Raw genomic sequence first — 23,004 nt, forward strand, 5'->3', positions numbered from 1 at the left:
GTTTGAGGCCGCTCCACTCACCCCCGCCTCGCCTCATGGCCGCAGCACTGGAATCGTTCGGCCTCCTGCTCCATTGCGGCTGCGAGCAAGCAGAAGAAGTGGGCTGGTGGCCACCTGGGGTCAGTTAACAGTAACAGAGTTGGGACCTTGGAGACAGATCTCCTGCTCACACAGGAGATCTATACTAGGGATTCGAACCGCTGAACTGCCGACTTTTCTGATCGACAAGCTCAGTGTTTTAGCCACTGAGCCACCTAATCAACGGTAGGATTAGGGTTAGGATGGATGGGGCTACCGGAGCCACCGCTGTGAGGCGAGGCAGGTGTCGGGGCATGGATGGCTTGGCTGAGGTAAGCCAGGGAAGCTCTACTGGCGCACCGTGTTGTCTCCTGCCCCACCGCATGCAAGCAGAAGAAGTGGGCTTCCCATACATGGGGGGGGGAAAATAAGACACCCCCAAAAATAAGCCCTAGTACAGTGACGGCTAACCTTTTTGCCATCACGTGCCGGGGGGGTGGGGGAGGTTCATGCGCACGGGTGCCCACTCCCATAATTCTATGCGTCCCGCCCCATGCATTCACGCGTGATCCCCCCTCCGTCCCCCCTCCCGCTCCTGGCATGCGATGGCCCAGTAGGCCCGTTTTTCTTTCTCACCTGGCTCCAGATCCTCTCTATGCATCTGGGGAGGGCAAAAACAGCCTTCCCTATCCCCTTGGAGGTCCTCCGGAGGCCCGAAACGGCCCATTTCCCAACTTCTGATTGGACAGGAAGTGACGTTTTTTGCTGTCCCCCAGCCTCCAGAGCCTCTCTAGGAGTCTCTGGAGGCTGGGGACAGCAAAAAACATCACTTTTCACCCTCCCCAGATGCATAGAGAGGATCAGGAGCCAGGGGAGAAAGAAAAACAGGCCTTCCCCACACACCCCCAGGCCCTCTGGAGGCAGGAAACAGCCTGTTTCCCTACTTCGGGTGGGCCCAGAAGGCCCGAAAATCAGCTGGCAGGCACACACATGCGCGCCGGAGCTGAGCTGGCGTGCCCACTGATATGGCTACGCGTGCCACAGGTTTGCCATTATGGTCCTAGTATTTATTTTGGGACCAAAAGAAAACAAGGCTGGGTCTTGTTTTCGGAGAAATACGGATAAGAAAGCAAAGGAGAGGAGTTGGTCAGGCCTCCCTCTCCAGGACCCTCCTCTCTGGCAATGCCTCAGGTGTCTCCCGAGGGAGAAGAGATTGGCCAGGAACCAGGTATCTCCGAACAGTCGCAATCGGACAGTGATGGAGATAAGTCTTGGCTGGATCCACGCCAGCGTCGGAGAGACAAGCGCACGCAGCAGAAAAGGAGGCGTGCCAGAGATTAAGCTGAGTCACTGGACCACACCCCACAGGGGATAAAAGGGGGTGTGGTGGCCATTCAGGCTCTGTGACGGACAAAACTAAACAACTAGCGAGTCGTATTGTATCTCTGAAACTACGTCATCTGCCTGCCTTGGATTTAATACGGACTGGACTTGACAATTCTTTGACTTTGTGTATTTGCTTTGGTTTATCTGATGGAGGTGGAACACCTCCCCCTGTGAGTAAAGTTCTTGGCAAGCAGCTACTGGGTTGCTGCCAATCCTGTTATCGAAGGAATTTATTGTCTGCAAGCTTTATTTAACCCCTGGCTGACTGTTTGTGTGCGTGTGTGAGACGGGGACAGAACACAACCAAGCCATGACGCTCGCAAGCAGGAAAGACCGGAGCTAAATTGCAAGCGGGAAAGTTGCAAAGACTAAACATGGCTTCTTCGCCCACTGCCCTTGAGCCAAGGATGCAATTTGCTCACCGCCCCGGGGATGAAGTCCTTCCCGGTCTTATCCAAGAGCTGCCTGGGGCTCTCCCCCTTTAAGCCCACCAGGGTGATGGAGACGGAGTCGAAGGTGCCCGAACCCCAAAGCTTCCCGGTAGCGACTCGGACTTTGTACACAAAAGGTGAAGTGACTTCCGGGCAGGACCGAGTGCTCCGTCGTTTCCAAAAATTCTTCTTTTCCTGTTTGGGAGGAGAAAAGGGAGATCGGTGATGGCAAGGTCGAATTTGGAAGAAAAAAAAAGAAATACAGTAAATTTGGTTCGTATAAATGGTCATTGAATCAGAATCAGGAGAGAAGGGACCTCGGAGATCTTCTAGTCTAACCTCAAGCAGGAGACCCGATATTCGTTTTTCTCGCCCTCTACATGTACACACCCGAACTAGACTGAGTTGTTTCTATGTGTTGTATAATATCTGGGGGGTATATGCATGGTTTTGTGTTTATTTATTTATTTATTATTTTGTCGTGTTTTATGTAGTGTGTATTGGAGGAGGTGACCCTTTGAGAGCTGGCTGCAATGAAATTTCAGTTTAATGTATGCCGATTAGTGGACATTCAAAGTGATAAAAAAAGTTATTTTATCTTCTATCTATCTATCTATCTATCTATCTATCTATCTATCTATCTATCTGTCTGTCTACCTATCATCTATCTACTATTCATCCATCCATCCATCCATCCATCCATCTTCTATCATCTATCTACTATCTATCCATCCATCTTCTATCATCTATCCATCTATCCATCCATCCATCCATCTTCTATCATTTATCTACTATCTATCTATCTATCCATCCATCTATCTATCTACTATCCATCCATCTTCTATCATCTATCCATCTATCCATCCATCCATCTTCTATCATCTATCTACTATCTATCTATCTATCCATCCATCCATCTACTATCCATCCATCTTCTATCATCTGTCCATCTATCCATCCATCCATCTTCTATCATCTATCTATCTATCTATCTATCTATCTATCCATCCATCTATCTACTATCCATCCATCTTCTATCATCTGTCCATCTATCCATCCATCCATCTTCTATCATCTATCTACTATCCATCCATCCATTTATCCATCCATCCATCCATCTTCTATCATCTATCCATCCATCCATCTTCTATCATCTACCTACTATCTATCCATCCATCTATCTATCTACTATCCATCCATCTTCTATCATCTATCCATCTATCCATCCATCCATCCTCTATCATCTATCTACTATCCATCCATCCATTTATCCATCCATCCATCCATCCATCTTCTATCATCTATCTACTATCTATCTATCCATCCATCTATCTTACTATCCATCCATCTTCTATCATCTAGAGCCTTGGTAGTACAGTGGTCTAAGGCACCCTGTTATTAAGCTGGTTATTAAGACCAGCTGCCTGCAATTACTGCAGGTTCAAATCTTGCCAAGGCTCAAGGTTGACTCAGCTTTCCATCCTTTCTGAGGTAGGTAAATTGAGGACCCAGTTGTGGGGGCAATAAACTGACTTTGTATAAATATACAAAAGGATGAAGGCTATTGCTGAGCACATTGTAAGCCGCCCTGAGTCTCCGGAGAAGGGCGGCATATAAATCAAAATTAAAAAAAAAAAATCTATCCTTCTATCCATCCATCCATCTTCTATCATCTATCTACTATCTATCTATCTATCCATCCATCTATCTATCTACTATCCATCCATCTTCTATCATCTATCCATCTATCCATCCATCCATCCATCTTCTTTTATCTATCTACTATCCATCCATCCATCTATCCATCTATCCATCCATCTTCTATCATCTATCTACTATCTATCTATCCATCCATCTATCTATCTACTATCCATCCATCTTCTATCATCTATACATCTATCCATCCATCCATCTTCTTTTATCTATCTACTATCCATCCATCCATCTATCCATCCATCCATCCATCCATCCATTCATCTTCTATCATCTATCTACTATCCATCCATCCATTTATCCATCCATCCATCCATCTTCTATCATCTATCTACTATCCATCCATCCATTTATCCATCCATCCATCTTCTATCATCTATCTACCTATCCATCCATCCATCCATCTTGTATCATCTATCTATATCCATCCATCCATCCATCCATCCATCCATCCATCTTCTATCATCTATCTACTATCTAGCCATCCATCCATCCATCCATCCATCCATCCATCCATCCATCCATCTATCTACTATCCATCCATTCATCCATCTTCTATCATCCATCCATCCATCCATCCATCCATCCATCCATCCATCCATCTTCTATCATCTATCTACTATCTAGCCATCCATCCATCTACTATTCATCCACCCATCCATCCATCCATCCATCTTCTATCATCTATCCATCCATCCATCCATCTTCTATCATTTATCTACTATCTGTCTATCCATCCATCCATCCATCCATCCATCCATCTTCTATCATCTATCTACTATCTAGCCATCCATCCATCCATCCATCCATCCATCCATCTATCTACTATCCATCCATTCATCCATCTTCTATCATCCATCCATCCATCCATCCATCCATCCATCCATCCATCCATCTTCTATCATCTATCTACTATCTAGCCATCCATCCATCTACCATTCATCCACCCATCCATCCATCCATCTTCTATCATCTATCCATCCATCCATCCATCTTCTATCATTTATCTACTATCTGTCTATCCATCCATCCATCCATCCATCCATCCATCCATCTTCTATCATCTATCTACTATCTAGCCATCCATCCATCCATCCATCCATCCATCCATCCATCTATCTACTATCCATCCATTCATCCATCTTCTATCATCCATCCATCCATCCATCCATCCATCCACCCATCCATCTTCTATCATCTATCTACTATCTAGCCATCCATCCATCTACCATTCATCCACCCATCCATCCATCCATCCATCTTCTATCATCTATCCATCCATCCATCCATCTTCTATCATTTATCTACTATCTGTCTATCCATCCATCCATCCATCCATCCATCCATCCATCCATCTATCTATCTATCTTATAGCATTTCAGACAAATGGCTGTCCAATCTCTTCTTATAACCCTCCAGTGATGGAGCACCCACAACGTCTGGTGGCCAGCTGTTCCACTGGTGACCTCACTGTTAGGAAGTTTCTCCTTAATTCCAGATTGCTTCTCTCCTTGATTCATTTCCATTCATTGTTTCTTGTCCTGCTTTCGGGTGCTTTGGAAATTAAATTGTCCCCCTCCTCATTTAGAAATTATCTATATTAGTTAATAAAGATTATTAAGTGCAAACAGAAATACAAGTAGTCCTCGGCTTACGACCGCAATCGAGCCCAAAATTTATGTCATTCAGTGAGACATTTGTTAGGTGAGTTTTATCCCCCTTTCTTGCCACCGTTGTGAAGTGAATCCCTACAGTCGGTAAACTGGTAACCCGGTTGTTAAGCGAATCTGGGTTCCCCACTGACTTTTCTTGTCGCCAGAGGGGATCACGGGACCTGGGGACACAGCGACCGTCATAAATACGTACAACGGTCGTAAGTGTGAGGAATGGTCCTAAGTCACATTTTTCGGTGCCGTTCAATGGATTGCTTTTATTCAAAGAGGAGAATATATTTAATTATGATTTTATTTTATTTTATTGGTAAATTTGGAAATCCTTTCTGAGTTTCGTCCTTGGGATGAAAAAACAAACAATCAAAACTCGGAGTTTGGTTTTGCCGATTAGACAATCGGTTGTTGTAAAAATGGCTAGTTGTGTACAAGTGTGTAAAAGTAAAAAAAAGTGGAGGCCGTAATGTTGTTATTTTGCGTGGGGCTAAAAAAAAAAAGAGTTGGAATTTATTTATTATTTTTTTTCTCTGGTCTCTCCTATTTTCTTTCCCCCTCTCTTTTTCCTTCCCTTAATTTGCCTGTCTTTGAGTTTCCTTTGTAATTTTATACTTTGACGAAACAATAAAAGTCAGTGCCAAAAAAACCCAAAAATGATTGAGAAAGAAGGAAGTTTATCTCACTAGAATCTGAAGTTCCCAGGAATTTGGCCTCAAGGAGGCATCTCGAGTTTTGCAAGCTGGACCGGTTTGCACTCGCCAAATAAAACTCTCTGCAATCCCCCGATTCACCTTCAGTTCCATCCGGTCATTTTTAAGAACATTATCTATCGATATATCTATCTATCTATCTATCTATCTATCTATCTATCTATCTATCTATCTATCTATCTATCTATCTTCAATCTATCGCTCATCTATGTTTATCATCTCTTCTATATATCTATCATCTATATTTATCATATCTATCATCCATCATCTATCTTTTATCTCTATCTCTCTCTATCTATATTTATCATCTTTTATATCTATCATCTATATTTTATATCTATCTTTATCATCTATCCGTCCATCCATCCATCCATCCATCCATATCCACCCATCTATCTATCTATCTATCTATCTATCTATCTATCTATCTATCTATCTATCTATCTATCTTTATCATCTATCTATCTATCTATCTATCTATCTATCTATCTATCTATCTATCTATCTTTATCATCTATCTCCTATATCTATCTATCTATCTATCTATCTATCTATCTATCTATCTATCTATGTATCTATCTATCTTTATCATCTATCTATCTATTTATCATCTATCTCCTATATCTATCTATCTATCTATCTTTATCATCTATCTCCTATATCTATCTTTCTTTCTTTCTATCTATCTATCTATCTATCTATCTATCTATCTATCTATCTATCTTTATCATCTATCTCCTATATCTATCTATCTATCTATCTATCTATCTATCTATCTATCTTTATCATCTATCTCCTATATCTATCTTTCTTTCTATCTATCTATCTATCTATCTATCTATCTATCTATCTATCTATCTTTATCATCTATCTCCTATATCTATCTATCTATCTATCTATCTATCTATCTATCTATCTATCTATCTATCTATCTTTATCATCTATCTCCTATATCTATCTATCTATCTATCTATCTATCTATCTATCTATCTATCTATCTATCTTTATCATCTATCTCCTATATCTATCTATCTATCTATCTATCTATCTATCTATCTATCTATCTATCTATCTATCTTCTATCTATCGCTCATCTATGTTTATCATCTCTTCTATATATCTATCATCTATATTTATCATATCTAACATCCATCATCTATCTTTTATCTCTATCTCTCTCTATCTATATTTATCATCTTTTATATCTATCATCTATATTTTATATCTATCTTTATCATCTATCCGTCCATCCATCCATCCATCCATCCATATCCACCCATCTATCTATCTATCTATCTATCTATCTATCTATCTATCTATCTATCTATCTATCTATCTATCTTTATCATCTATCTATCTATCTATCTATCTATCTATCTATCTATCTATCTATCTTTATCATCTATCTCCTATATCTATCTATCTATCTATCTATCTATCTATCTATCTATCTATCTATCTATCTATGTATCTATCTATCTTTATCATCTATCTATCTATTTATCATCTATCTCCAATATCTATCTATCTATCTATCTTTATCATCTATCTCCTATATCTATCTATCTTTCTTTCTATCTATCTATCTATCTATCTATCTATCTATCTATCTATCTATCTATCTATCTATCTTTATCATCTATCTCCTATATCTATCTATCTATCTATCTATCTATCTATCTATCTATCTATCTATCTATCTATCTTTATCATCTATCTCCTATATCTATCTTTCTTTCTTTCTATCTATCTATCTATCTATCTATCTATCTATCTATCTATCTATCTTTATCATCTATCTCCTATATCTATCTATCTATCTATCTATCTATCTATCTATCTATCTATCTATCTATCTATCTTTATCATCTATCTCCTATATCTATCTATCTATCTATCTATCTATCTATCTATCTATCTATCTATCTTTATCATCTATCTCCTATATCTATCTATCTATCTATCTATCTATCTATCTATCTATCTATCTATCTATCTTTATCATCTATCTCCTATATCTATCTATCTATCTATCTATCTATCTATCTATCTATCTATCTATCTATCTTTATCATCTATCTCCTATATCTATCTATCTATCTATCTATCTATCTATCTATCTATCTATCTATCTATCTTTATCATCTATCTCCTATATCTATCTATCTATCTATCTATCTATCTATCTATCTATCTATCTATCTTTATCATCTATCTCCTATATCTATCTATCTATCTATCTATCTATCTATCTATCTATCTATCTATCTATCTATCTTTATCATCTATCTCCTATATCTATCTATCTATCTATCTATCTATCTTTATCATCTATCTCCTATATCTATCTATCTATCTGTCGAGCCTGACATCAGTTTGACACATCAGCTCGATGGATCAGAAGAGCTGAGACTATCTATCTATCTATCTATCTATCTATCTATCTATCCATCCATCCATCCACCCATCCACCCATCCATCTATATTTATCATCTACATTCTATATCTATCTATCTATCTATCTATCTATCTATCTATCTATCTATCTATCTCTATCCATCCATCCATCCATCCATCCATCCATCCATCCATCTATCTATATCTCTATGTGTGTGTGTGACAAATAGATGTAAGGAATGAGATGGGATGGACAGAGTGCCTGAAGAACTATGGACGGAGGTTGGCAACATTGTACAAGGGGTAGCAGCCGGCACTCCTGGATCCTGACTGCTCTTGAGAAGGCCAGATAGATCCTGAAGATGAAACTCAAACACTTTGGCCGCCTAATGAGAAGGAAGGAAGGACTCCCTGGAGAAGATCGAACATAAGAAATGGATGTTCTGCTTAAATTCAGGTAGTCCCCGACTTACGACAATTGAACCCAAAATTACTGTTATTCAGCGAGACAATTGTTAAGCGAATTTTGCCCCATTCTGCAACCTTTCTCGATACCGTTGTTAAGTGAATCACTAAGTCGGGAACATGGTCATTAATTGAATCCGGCTTCCCCTGTTAACTTTCCTTGTCAGAAGGTCTCAAAAGCGGATCATGTCGTGACCCCGCGACCGTCATAAATACGAGTCGGTGGCCAGGCGTCCGAATGTTGATCACTTGACCACGGGGAATGCGGCAACGAATCGTTTTGTGGAAAAAAAAAAAACGTTCCCAACTCACTTTTTCTCAGTGCCGTTGTATCTTCGAACGGTCACTAAATGAGTCAAGGACTATCTCTACGTCTTCGCTCTGGATAGACCCGAGCCATGATGAAAAAGTCGAGCAGGGTTGAGGCCGGTTCAATTCAAAGATATCAAGAGAACAAGGGCTGCACGTGAGGGCTACCCACCTGTCGTGACTCACTTAACGACCAACAGCTTTCATTGGCCGTCGTAAGTCGAGGACTGCCTGTTTTTTTTGTTTGTTTGTTTGCAAAAGAACCCCAAAACCACAGATTAACATTACCGTCATTTCTCTTTGCAAACCGGCGCCTTTTCCTAATAACGGGAAGCCACATTCTTGAATTCCCGGGAATCCGGCGATTCTATTCAGCCTCGTTCGGTTCAAAGCGGGGTTGTTTAAAAAAGCCAATTTTCTCCAAGGGTCCCCACCGATGCCTGCCAAAAAAAAAAGGGGGGGGGGCGAGTCATTTTTCAAAAGATCCTCGGTCATCTGCGTCCATTTCCTGCTTTGATAAAACAATCCGCTCACTTTATCACCGTGGAAAAAGCCGAGCCCTTTCCCGCAGCTATAAATCATCCATTGTTGAGAATTTTTTCTCTCCCTCCATAATTTGTATTTTTGGGCTGAGAAGAAGCGATCAATCACGCGTTGTTGAGAATTATTTATTTGAATTTTGGCTGAGAAGCAAAGAAATCTTTTGACGCCGGGCTGCAAATGGGTGTTGTTGTTTTTTTTTAAACTTCCAGCCAAAATCTCATTTCTCCCAGCTGTTTGGCTCTTTTCTTTATCGCTTTCCATTATTCCTTTATCCTTGCGCAATATTTATTTAACTGGGGTCATTCTGGCCAGGAGGAAGAAAAACAAGCGAAAGTGATACAGGTTACAGATTAATAGAGTCGGAAGGGACCTTATAGGTCGTCTGAAAAAGGCGTTGGCGAGGGCCCTCCTCAAGAAGCCTTCCCTGGACCTGGCTGTTTTAGCCAATTATCCTCCTGAGGGCCTCCAGGGGGGTGGGGAAGGCCGTTTTCACCCTCCCTAGCCTCCAAAAAAGCCTCTGGAGCCTGGGGAGGGCGAAAAATGGGCCTACCGGGCCCACCGGGCCATCGCGTGCCAAAAGCAGGGGGAGCTCAGTGGGGTCGCGTGGGCATGCACAGGGGGGCAGGGCGCATTGAATTATGAGTGTGACCACGCACACGCGTGACACTCCCACATTCCCCCCACTTTTGGCACGCGACAGCAAAAAGGTTAGCCATCACTGTCCTAGGGTGTTGGCTATTCCTGCCACTTAGTATCATCTTATCAATTTTTTTTAAAAAAAATTATTTTATTAATCATAATCCTCTTTTAAATTTAAATTTTAAACTGTTTAATGGGGTATTTTAAAATTTAGCCTAAATTATTTAATTTGTTTTAATTTATTTTAGATTTTGTATTTCCTGTGTTTTATCTTCTGGCTGTTCACCGCCCCGAGTCCTTCGGGAGAAGGGTGGTATAGAAATTTAATAAAATAAAATAAATAAAATAAATATTTCTATGCCGCCCACTCTCCGAGGACTCTGGGCAGCTTACAACAATCGACAGTATACTAAATCGCAGATTGCCCCCCAACAATCTGGGTCCTCATTTTACCCACCTCGGAAGGATGGAAGGCTGAGTCAACCTTGAGCCGGTGAGATTTGATCCGCTGAACTAGCAGTCAGCTGAAGTAGCTGCAGTACAGCACTCTAACCACTGCGCCACCTTAGTAAGTACCCCTTCTATTCCCTCATCTATTCTATTCCCTCATCTAAGTCGTTTATGAAGATGTTGAAGAGTCCTAGGGCCTAAGACGGAAACTCGTGGTACCTCACTGCGTACTTTCCTCCGTGTGGACGTGGTACCATGAAGGACTACTCGTTGAGTACGGTTTGTCAGCCAAATTGCTTTAAAACACACAGACACAAAAACAAAACCTTGAATGATGATAATAAGCTGGTTCCAGATGCGGGAGGGGAAATAATACACAGCTGTAGATAGTCCTCGACTTACGACCTTTCATTTAGTGACCATTGGGCACTAAAAAAACACCGCCACCAAAAAAGGATGTTTTCTTCACCCTTGTGGCTTCCACTGGCGATTACGCGATCCAAATTCAGACGTTTGCAAACTGACTCGTATTTATGACGGTCACAGTGTCGTTCCGGGATCCCGGGATCGTCCTCGGGACACCCCTCCACCACCACCACCCCGAGTCAATGGGAAAGTCGGATTCACTTAACAGCGAAGCTTTCCAGAAGAGACCGAACTGCGATTCGTCGGAAATGGTTATGGGGTCTCCTGCTTGGGCAGGCGGGGTTGGACTGGATGACCTCCAAGGTCCCTTTCAACTCTGTTAATCTATCTATCTAACAACTGCGGCAAGAAAGTTTGTACAATTGCAGGGGGGACAGGGAATTCACGGTTTTGCTTAGCCACGGAAAGCTAAGGCTCCGTCGCGGTGATACGTTGAGGATTACGTGTATTTGCCAAACCTCGATTCCGATTGAATTTAATAAGACTGGGTTGCAAATTCTTAAAAAGCTTTCAAATAGAGCCGAGGTGGCGCAGTGATTAGAGTGCAGTACTGCAGCTACTTCAGCTGACTGCTAGTTCAGCAGATCAGCGGATCAAATCTCACCGGCTCAAGGTTGACTCAGCCTTCCATCCTTCCGAGGTGGGTAAAATGAGGACCCGGATTGTTAGGAGGCAATATGCTATTTAGTGTACTGTCTTTGGTGTAAGCCGCCCAGAGTCCTCGGCGGCATAGAAATATGACTAATAAAATAAATAATAAATATTTTTGTTTTGGGGGGGGGGGTTTGTTTTGTTTTTCTGCAGCATAAGCTGGTTGGCACAATTGGATTTTTCTCTGGAAAAATCCTCCACCCAGTTCTGCAAAAATGCCGTCATTGTTTTTTTAGTGGCGACCTCTTCGCGACTACAGATTTAAAGATTTGCACCTCCCTTGATAGACTAGAAGAGAATCACAAGAGTTGGGACCTCAAAGGTCTTGTAGTCTAACCCCTTGCTCAGGCAGGAAACCCTACACCCACCCCCCCTTCAGACAAACGGGGATCAAATCTCTTCCTCAAAACTCTTCCGGTGTTTTATTTGAATTAAGAACTATGTTTCAATGTTAAATCGTTATATTTTGGTGGATTAGAGAGAGAATCTAAATTTGGTGAAGCAATAAAGGAAATCACGATTTAATGAGCGTTATACGAAGTTAATCATAAACGCGGGGAAGTTTTAGAAAGGGAAATAAGATTTTGAAATATCACGTATTTGAACTGTATGGTTAACAGTGAGATTTAGGTTTTAAGAATTGTGTAATGTTTGATGAGTTATTAATTGAACTGAGATTTACAGTGGATTGATAGACGGGTAATTGCTTTGATTAAGTAAATAAGAGTTAACTTTTTATAAGAGCGTAATAGGGGAGATAGGTAATTTAAGATTAAGTATTGTTAATATTGAAGACTTAGGGTAAGATTCGCAAAATGAATAATTATGTATGTATGTATGTATGTATGTATGTATGTATGTATGTATGTATTTATTTATTTATTTATTTATTTATTTATTTATTTATTGGTTCGATTTATATGCCGCCCTTCTCCGGAGACTCAGGGCGGCTTACAATGCATTAAGCCTTCATACTTTTGTCTATCTATCTATCTATCTATCTATCTATCTATCTATCTATCTATCTATCTATCTATCTATTTATATACCTGCTTAGTAGGGCTTTTGCCCCCCCCCGACAAGCGGTGTTCTTTTTTTATACAAAGTCATCTTATTGCCCCCACAATCCAGGTCCTCATTTTACCTACCTTCGAAAGGATGGAAGGCTGAGTCAACCTTGAGCCTGGTGAGATTTGAACTCACAGTAATCGCAGGCAGCTGGCAGCTAAGTGCTACTTAACAGCACTTTAGTCCGCTGCGCCACCAAGGCTCCTTGGTGTTAATTGAATTAAGATTTAAGGGGGGTTAACAGAAAGGTAACTGTTTTGATGAAGTAAATTTGAGTAAATTTTTTCTAGGATGTAATGTATTAGTTGAGATACGTGATTTAAGATTAGGAAATAAGCGTCACGGCAAAATAGAATCTATCAAATCTTGTTAAAGATGATTAAAAAAAATTGTCGGATCAGGGCTCCATTCCGAAAAGAGGTAATTTGTATGTTGGAAAAAATTTAAAAAAAAAAACTTTTTGCAAAATAAAAAAAAAACACCTCTTGGAGCATTTACAATTGAACAATTCTTCCGAAGTTTACACTTTGCAAAAAAAAAAAAAGAATTTTCCAAAAAATGAAAGCAAGCTCAAAACTCTGGGGTTTTTTTTTTGTTTTTTTGGGAAAAGTGGGACATCACGTCAACACAACTCCGCCTCAAAAAACATCCCACCCACCCCATAAACCTTCCCAGCTGAACAAAGAGGAACTATTTTGCAAGAAAGTTGGGTGAACTCCAGCTGAAACGGAGTCGTTTTAATTCAGGCTGATGACCTCTTGAAATGCAAGGACGAAAAAGGCCTCTGAAAATATATATTTTTTTAAAAAAGTGGGGGGAAAAATTGTCATATGCTTCTGGAAAGCTCAGCCACGGGAGAGTAAGCAGTTCTCGACTTATAAACACTCGTTTAGCGACCGCTCCGAGTTACAATGGGCCTGAAACAAGGGACTGACGAGCAGGATCTCGCCCTTACGACCGTCACAGTCAGGGGAATAAAAATTCAGGCGTTTGCATTTACAATAGTAAATTTGTTATTTACAATAGTAAATCTGTATTTACAATCATCCCAGGGTCACATGATCGCTGCTCATGACCGTCCCGACGGGCTGTCGACAAGACAAGTCCGTAGGGGAAGCCGGATTCGCTTAATGACTGTGATTCGTTTAACGACAGCGTGGGTTTACCAAACAACCGTAGCCAAAAAAAAAAAAAAGGTCATAAAATCAGGCGCGACTCGCTTAATGACTGCATTGCTTAAGAATGGAAAGTATTAATGCCCCCCCCCGGGTTTGTGGTCATAAGTCGAGGACTACTTGTAAGCCATCTGAATAGCCAAAAGTTTGTTTAAATATCTTAAATTTGTGACGGTAAGAACAACGTAGGATATAGAATATAGAAGAAGAGAATTTTACTCTTGTGTTTGAATTGGGACTGTGAGAAATACTAGAGATTGCAAAGCTTATCAGCAGTCAGAAATCCCGCAAACAAAAATTTTGGAATGTTATCAGGTTTTAAAATCAATGCAGGTAGTCCCTCGATTTACGACCGAAGTGCCAAGAAAAAAAACAAAAACCCCGAGCAACGAAAAGCAACTAAGATGATTAAAAAGCCTGGAGACAAAAACAAAAATGAAGCATTGAGGTCATCCAGTCTAACCCTCCAGATTTAACCCATTCACCAGAATTAACCAGGGGAACAGCATGCCACCAGAAGTTGTGGGTGGATCCAACACTGGAGGTTTTTAAGAAGAGACCGGACAGCCACTTGTCTGAAATGATACAAGGTCTCCTGCTTGAGCGGGGTTGGACTAGAAGACCTCTAAGGTCCCTTCCAAATCTATTCTGATTGATTGATTGATTGATTGATCACAATTGAGCCAAACATTTCTCTTAAGAAGCAAGACTATTCTTAAGTGAGTTTTGTCCCATTTTACGACCTTTCTTGCCACTGTTGTTAAGTCAATCGCTGCAGTTGTTCAGTGAGTCAAACCGTCGTTAAGCGAATCGGGCTTCCCTCATTGACTTTGCTTATCGGACGGTCGCAAAAGGGGGGAATCACATGACCCGGGACATTACGACCGTCATCAATACGAGTCAGTGGCCAAGTGTTTTATTTTCGAGCACGTGTGACCATGGGGATGTGGCAACGGTCGTAAGTGTGAAACACGGCCATCAGTCTCTTTATTCAGTGCTGTTGTAACTCCCAACGGTCACTAAACGAACGGTGCTACCTCGAGGACTATTTGAAATAAGAAGTTGAAGATGTTCAACCAGGGGTGAAATCCAGCAGGTTCTGACAGGTTCTGACGAACTGGTAGCGGAAATTTTGAGTAGTTCGGAGAACCGGCAAGTACCACCTCTGGTTGGCCGCAGAGTGGGGTGGGAATGGAGATTTTGCACAGTATCCTTCCCCTGCCATGCCCACCAAGCCACGCCCACCAAGCCACGCCCACAGAACCGGTAGTAAAAAAAAAATTGGATTTCACCACTATGGTCAACCTCACCTCACCCCCCCAAAATAAATGGAAATTTCGAGATGTAAAAAGAACCGGAAGAAAACTACTTGTCAACCTGAGAAAAACGTAAAATCCTCGGGCCTTACTAGAGCAAAGACCAATTGTATTATTATTTAGAAATAACTTTGTAAAGAAATGAAAGGAAACGAAGAGGGATGCGCTAACGCCGGGGAAATAAAATTTAACACGGTTTGGGGAGAATCTCACAACCAAATTTGGGACACCCTTAAATGTTTCACTTAACCAGCGGCGGGATTCACATTATGTTGCTACCGGTTCGCCGTGTGCCTGCCTTCCGCACATGCGATTTTCTCATGTGCGCGCCTTCCACAGCTCAAAAACATGCCTTAAATAGGGTGGCATAGAGCCGGGGCAGGTGGCCGGACCCACTCGCGATTTCTGTTATCGGTACGAGCGAACCGATCCGAACCATGTTCCGAACCGGCTGAATACCACCTCTGACACTTAACCACACAAACGTTGGGGGCTCGAGAGCGGGGTCGTAAGTCGAGGACCCCCTGTGCGCTTCCCGAGCGTCGCCTCTTTAGGCGGCGGGATTCTCATGCGAAGAAACAGAAACCTTCCTTACCTCGGCTTGAATTTTGCGTAAAAATTTGACGGCCGCTCCGGAGAACCGTCCAAGATCTCTGCATCGCTTTGAAGTGCATTTTGGGGGCAATTGGAGGCAATTTAGGGCCATTCAATAAGAAGCCGACATTCCTAAAGAGATAAAAAACATTTTCCCCAGAGGGAAAAACAATTTTATTGTTCCAATGTTCAAATGCGAGGGGGTTCGAAATTGCAAAAATATATTTATTTTTTTCCCCCCTCCGGCTTTCCTGATGTGCTAACCAGGGATGACCCAACTCAGGTTATCGGTGTAGTAGTCCAGCCATTCACACCTGTGTCGATTGTGAGTCCTTTTTTTCCCTTTTTTCGGGGCGGGGGGAGGGAAAAAGAATTTTCTGGGCTTCAGAATAAGCCGAGAGCCGTACCGAGAAAAGGGACGATTAGTTGGGGAGTAGGGAACCCAAGTGCTAATCCTGCTTTAGGCACGTGAGGTAGCTAGGTGAGTTTTTGGACCAGTCCTCTGACATTTTTTAGGGAAATAAAAGGCTGCCGAGAAAACTGCACCGACTTGTCCATCTCTCTCGCCAGGGGACAAATCTGACTTTAGGCACAAACACACACACACATATATATATATGACTTTGTATCCCGTATCATATAGCTGCGTTTTGCAACATTTTAGAAAATCATCTATCTGAGTTTTGCAACAATACGTGTGTATATATATATATATATATATATCGAGGCAGTTAAAAGAAAGAAACAGCTGCAATCACACACATTGCTCCTAGAAGCACGAAGCCGAAAACACCAGCCTGAAGATGACAAATGAGACTTCGTCGAAACGTTGCCAAGAAACCTCCAATTTTACGCCGGAGAAAACCATAATAATAATAATAATAATAATAATAATAATAATAATAATAATAATAATAATAATAATAATAATAACCAAAGACCTACATACAAACACCCGCGAAAACCTCAGAAAACAAATATCTATATCTATATCTATATCTATCTATCTATCTATCTATCTATATATAGATATATAGATATATATCGATATATCGATCGTATCACTGAGTTTTGCAACATTACACACATACATATATATATATATCTGAGTTTTGCAACATTTTATAACAATTATATATCTGAATTTTGCAACAACATATATATGTGTGTGTATCATATCTAGTTTTGCAACATTATATATACCCAAATATATGTATATATTTATATGAGCTTTGCAACATTTTACACACACACATATCTGAGTTTTGCAATATAATACACACAGACACACATACATATATGAATATCATATATATGATATATATATATATATATATATATATACACACACATACATATATATTATTTATATGATTACACCTCAGTTGTAATCACTGCTCCAGCACTCAAACCAGCGATAAAAAAATAATATATTATTATTATTATTATTATTGGTTAATCTTTAGCGAGATTCACAGCTTTTGAGGCTGGTTAATAGCTCAGCAGCTCGAGTCCTAACCAAGGACCTAGGAACTGTTAAGGTATCGTCGGAGGATATATAATAATAATAATAATAATAATAATAATAATAATAATAATAATAATAATAATAATAATAATAATAATAATAATATAATATATTATTATTATTATTATTATTATTATTATTATTATTATTATTATTATTATTATTATTATTATTATTATTATTATTTCAATTTATATACCGCCCTTTTCCTATTGGACTCAGAGCGGTACACAGCCAAGGATGAAAAACATACCAATACAAAATTTAAAATCAATTAAAAGAACTATACAGCTTTGGCCCACAATTTAAAACAATCCAATTAAAACCCAGACTCTATTCCATTCACAAAGTTACAACGGCACTGAAAACAGTGATTTAAGGACCGTTTTCCCACCCTCACGACCATTTGCAGCCTCCCCAGGGTGGGGGAGGGGGGGTCACGTCTTCAAAATTCAGACGTTTGGCCGCCGTCTCATACTTACGTCCCTGAGGTCACGCGATTCCCCTTTTTAAGCGAACCTCTTCACCGGGCCAAGCCAAGGGGGGGACGCCGGATTACACTTAACAACAACCAACCGGGAGAGGGGGGGGCAAGGTGAACGACGGCAAGGAATTCGTTTAACGACGGCGGCCCGAGAGGTCGTAAAACGGGGCCAAAACGTCATTGAATGAACGTTTCGCTGAGCGGCACGCACGTTGGGCTCAATCGGGGGCCGTAAATCGAGGACTACCTGTCAAGGCAACCAGAGGAAGGAAGAAAGGGAGGGCAGCCGTCCCTGTTGAACTTCTGCCTGTCCTGCAACTCCCAACTTGAAAAGGAAACTACTACCACTTTACCATGCCTCTTCTCCCTGCTTCCTTTCCCCCAAACTGAAAGGACTCCGAGTCCCAAACTCCAGGGTCAGCCTGGAAAAAGGGAAGACCAACAAAGAGTTACAAATCCCATGCGTCGGAGCTCCGCAGCAATTCCCAATTTATCGCAGCGCCAGATTCCTCCTTCTTCCCCCCACCGCTTCTCCAACCTGGCGCCCCTTGCAAAAAGAAAGTCGCCCGCCTCTCCATTACGCACCAGGTGGGGCAGAGGTGGGCGATCCTACAGCGGGGAGCGGGGGGTGAGGAGGAGGAGGAGGAAACGCGGTGCTATAAATCCCCCCCTTCTCTCTCCCTCCCTCCCTCCCTCCCTGCGCGATCCTCCCAAAGTTAGGATCGGGCTGCGCGCAAGGAGAAAAATACCTTTTTGCCTGGTTTTTTTTCTCTCCAAGGGCGCCCGGGAATCCGCTGCAAGAGATCCGGAGATGCGCCAGCTGCAAAAAAAAAAAGCCTTTTTGGATCTGCGCTTCTGGGCGGCCCCAGAAAGCCTCGGCGGAGGGAGCTCCACCTGGGGAAGGGCGGGCCGCCTCCGCCTCTCGCCGCCCCCGGCAGCCCAGCCACCCCGGAGTCCTTGCCCGGCTGAAAAGCAGCTGGGCGCCCTATCCTGCCCGCCCGCGCCCCGGGCAGCGCCATCCGGCAAAGGCGCAGCAGCAGCGGCCAAGCGCGAGGGCGCACCTGGGAGGGAGGGAGGGAGGGAGGAAGGCTGGGTGCCTCCTCCTCTTCCTCCTCTTCCTCCTTCTCCCCTTCCCCATCTTTCTCCTCCTCCTCTCTGCAAACCTCTTTCCCTTGTAGCACTGATGCTGTTCCCTAGTTGGGTCTTAAAACGTCTGGAAGAAAAGCATCCAGGTCAGAGATCACTAAGGACCCCACAGTTCCTCCTCCTCTTCCCCATCCTAATTCCCCCTTCCTCTTCCTCTTCCTCCTCCTCCTCTCCTCCCCGTCCCCCCCCCCCCCCCATCCTCCTTCTCCTCCTCCTCTCTGCAAACCTCTTTCCCTTGTAGCACTGATGATGTTCCCTAGTTGGGTCTTAAAACGTCTGGAAGAAAAGCATCCAGGTCAGAGATCACTAAGGACCCCGCAGTTCCTCCTCCTCTTCCCCATCCTAATTCCCCCTTCCTCTTCCTCTTCCTCCTCCTCCTCTCCTCCCCGTCCCCCCCCCATCCTCCTCCTCCTCCTCTCTGCAAACTCCCCTCCCTTGTAGCACTGATGCTGTTCCCTAGTTGGGTCTTAAAACGTCTGGAAGGAAAGCACCCAGCTCAGAGATTACTAAGGACCCCGCAGTTCCTCCTCCTCTTCCCCATCCTCCTTCCCCTTTCCTCTTCCTCTTCCTCCTCCTCCTCTCCTCCCCGTCCCCCCCATCCTCCTCCTCCTCCTCTCTGCAAACTCCCCTCCCTTGTAGCACTGATGCTGTTCCCTAGTTGGGTCTTAAAACGTCTGGAAGGAAAGCACCCAGCTCAGAGATTACTAAGGACCCCGCAGTTCCTCCTCCTCCTCCCCATCCTCCTTCCCCCTTCCTCTTCCTCTTCCTCCTCCTCCTCTCCTCCCCGTCCCCCCCCCATCCTCCTTCTCCTCCTCCTCTCTGCAAACCTCTTTCCCTTGTAGCACTGATGATGTTCCCTAGTTGGGTCTTAAAATGTCTGGAAGGAAAGCACCCAGCTCAGAGATTACTAAGGACCCCGCAGTCCTCCTCCTCTTCCCCATCCTCCTTCCCCCTTCCTCCTCCTCTCCTCCCCGTCCCCCCCATCCTCCTCCTCCTCCTCCTCTCTGCAAACTCCCCTCCCTTGTAGCACTGATGATGTTCCCTAGTTGGGTCTTAAAACGTCTGGAAGGAAAGCACCCAGCTCAGAGATCACTAAGGACCCCACAGTCCTTCTCCTCTTCCCCATCCTCCTTCCCCCTTCCTCCTCCTCTCCTCCCCGTCCCCCCCATCATCCTCCTCCTCCTCTCTGCAAACTCCCCTCCCTTGTAGCACTGATGCTATTCCCTAGTTGGGTCTTAAAACGTCTGGAAGGAAAGCATCCAGCTCAGAGGTCACTAAGGACCCCGCAGTTCCTCCTCCTCTTCCCCATCCTCCTTCCCCCTTCCTCTTCCTCTCCTCCCCGTTCCCCCCCCATCCTCCTCCTCCTCCTCTCTGCAAACCTCTTTCCCTTGTAGCACTGATGATGTTCCCTAGTTGGGTCTTAAAACGTCTGGAAGGAAAGCATCCAGGTCAGAGATCACTAAGGACCCCACAGTTCCTCCTCCTCTTCCCCATCCTCCTTCCCCTTTCCTCTTCCTCTTCCTCCTCCTCCTCTCCTCCCCGTCCCCCCCATCCTCCTCCTCCTCCTCCTCCTCTCTGCAAACTCCCCTCCCTTGTAGCACTGATGCTGTTCCCTAGTTGGGTCATAAAATGTCGGGAAGGAAAGCATCCAGCTCAGAGATCACTAAGAACCCCACAGTTCCTCCTCCTCTTCCCCATCCTCCTTCCCCCTTCCTCTTCCTCTTCCTCCTCCTCCTCTCCTCCCCGTCCCCCCCCCATCCTCCTTCTCCTCCTCCTCTCTGCAAACCTCTTTCCCTTGTAGCACTGATGCTATTCCCTAGTTGGGTCTTAAAACGTCTGGAAGGAAAGCATCCAGCTCAGAGGTCACTAAGGACCCCGCAGTTCCTCCTCCTCTTCCCCATCCTCCTTCCCCCTTCCTCTTCCTCTCCTCCCCGTCCCCCCCCCATCCTCCTCCTCCTCCTCTCTGCAAACTCCCCTCCCTTGTAGCACTGATGATGTTCCCTAGTTGGGTCATAAAACGTCTGGAAGGAAAGCATCCAGCTCAGAGATCACTAAGGACCCCGCAGTTCCTCCTCCTCTTCCCCATCCTAATTCCCCCTTCCTCTTCCTCTTCCTCTTCCTCCCCGTCCCCCCCATCCTCCTCCTCCTCCTCTCTGCAAACTCCCCTCCCTTGTAGCACTGATGATGTTCCCTAGTTGGGTCTTAAAACGTCTGGAAGGAAAGCATCCAGGTCAGAGAGCACCAAGGACCCTACAGTCCTTTTTCCTCCTCCTCCTCCTTCCATTTCCTTGAAGCACTGATGATGTTAGCTAGTTGGGTCATGAAACGTCTGTGTAAAATAACCAAGCTCAGAGAGCACCAAGGACCCCACAGTCGTCGTCCTCGTCCTCCTCTTCCTCTTCCTCTTCTCTAACAAAGTCAGGTTCAACATTTGGGCAAGAAAAACCAAAAGCACAGGTACAGAATCGCTGACACCTGACTCCATCGTCGTAACCGCGAGAGGGATCATCTCGCCCTGGAAATGTTGGGGCTCAACGGTGGCCGTAATTTGAGGACTTTCTTTCTTTCTTTCTTTCTTTCTTTCTTTCTTTCTTTCTTTCTTTCTTTCTTTCTTTCTTTCTTTCTTTCTTTCTTCCTTCCTTCCTTCCTTCCTTCTTTCTCTTTCTTTCTTTTTCTTCCTTCCTTCCTCCTTTCTTTCTTCCTTCTTTCTTTTTTCTTTCTTCCTTCCTCATTTCTTCCTTCCTTCTTTTCTTCCTTCCTTCCTTCCTTTCTTCCTTTCTTCCTTCCTTCCTTCTTTCTCTTTCTTTCTTTTTCTTCCTTCCTTCCTCCTTTCTTCCTTCCTTCTTTTCTTCCTTCCTTCCTTCCTTCTTTCTCTTTCTTTCTTTTTCTTCCTTCCTTCCTCCTTTCTTCCTTCTTTCTTTTTTCTTCCTTCCTCCTTTCTTCCTTCCTTCTTTTCTTCCTTCCTTCCTTTCTTCCTTCCTTTCTTCCTTCTTTCTCTTCCTTCCTTCCTCCTTTCTTCCTTCTTTCTTTTTTCTTTCTTCCTCCTTTCTTCCTCCTTTCTTTTTTCTTCCTTCCTTCCTGTCTTTCTTTCTTTCTTTCTTTCTTCCTTCCTTTCTTCCTTCCTTCTCTTTCTTTCTTCCTTCCTTCCTCCTTCCTTCCTTCTTTCTTTTTTCTTCCTTCCTCCTTCCTCCTTTCTTTTTTCTTCCTTCCTTCCTTCCTTCCTGTCTTTCTGTCTGTCTTCCTTCCTTCCTTCCTTCCTTCCTTCCTTCCTTCCTGTCTTTCTGTCTGTCTGTCTGTCTTCCTTCCTTCCTTCCTTCCTCCCTCCTTTCTTCCTTCCTCCCTCCTTTCTTCCTTCTTTCTTTTTTCTTCCTTCCTCCTTTCTTCCTTCTTTCTTTTTTCTTCACGGCCGGCCTTTTTGAGGGCTCGTGGGAAAATCTGTATCCCCAGGCAGAAAATACCTTGTGGACGGACCATTGTGATAAAAAGCGATTTGGGTGTGTGCCAGACAGCTGCCGTTTCCGAAATCAAATATTTCACCTTCGGATAAATCTTATCAAACAACAGGAAAGACTTTAACCTCTTGATAAGGTGTAACCGGTTTCCTCTTATCTCTTTTTGAAGTTGGCCGCTTAGGATATTTTATTCGGTTTTATTGGTGGTAGGTAAATCATGCTATTGTCCTGCATTTAGAATGCCCATTGCATTTATTATTTAAAAGAGAAGATTTGTAACTCAGGGTTTCATAAGTCGCGGCGCTCGGCTTGATCTCTTTATTACTATTTTCCGAGGCCGCGTATTATTTTACGTGAAAAAGAGAAAATACGATATTCCAAATTGGTGTAGTAATCTAAACGCGAGTGGGCCTCAACGTACGACCGCAATTGAGCT

The 23,004-nt window shown here is 43.1% G+C and overlaps 1 pseudogene; it reads right to left on the minus strand.

Moving 5' to 3' along the window:
* The window catches only part of LOC139324786 (polyunsaturated fatty acid lipoxygenase ALOX15B-like), a 38,821-nt pseudogene extending 19,832 nt beyond the window's left edge, over positions 1–18,989 (minus strand).
* Between the last annotated feature and the right edge of the window lie 4,015 nt (positions 18,990–23,004).

The sequence above is a fragment of the Pituophis catenifer genome, unplaced genomic scaffold, assembly GCF_029215685.1.
Source record: "Pituophis catenifer annectens isolate HBS135680 unplaced genomic scaffold, rPitCat1.0.hap2 SCAF_15, whole genome shotgun sequence".
In the NCBI taxonomy this organism is placed as follows: domain Eukaryota; kingdom Metazoa; phylum Chordata; class Lepidosauria; order Squamata; family Colubridae; genus Pituophis; species Pituophis catenifer.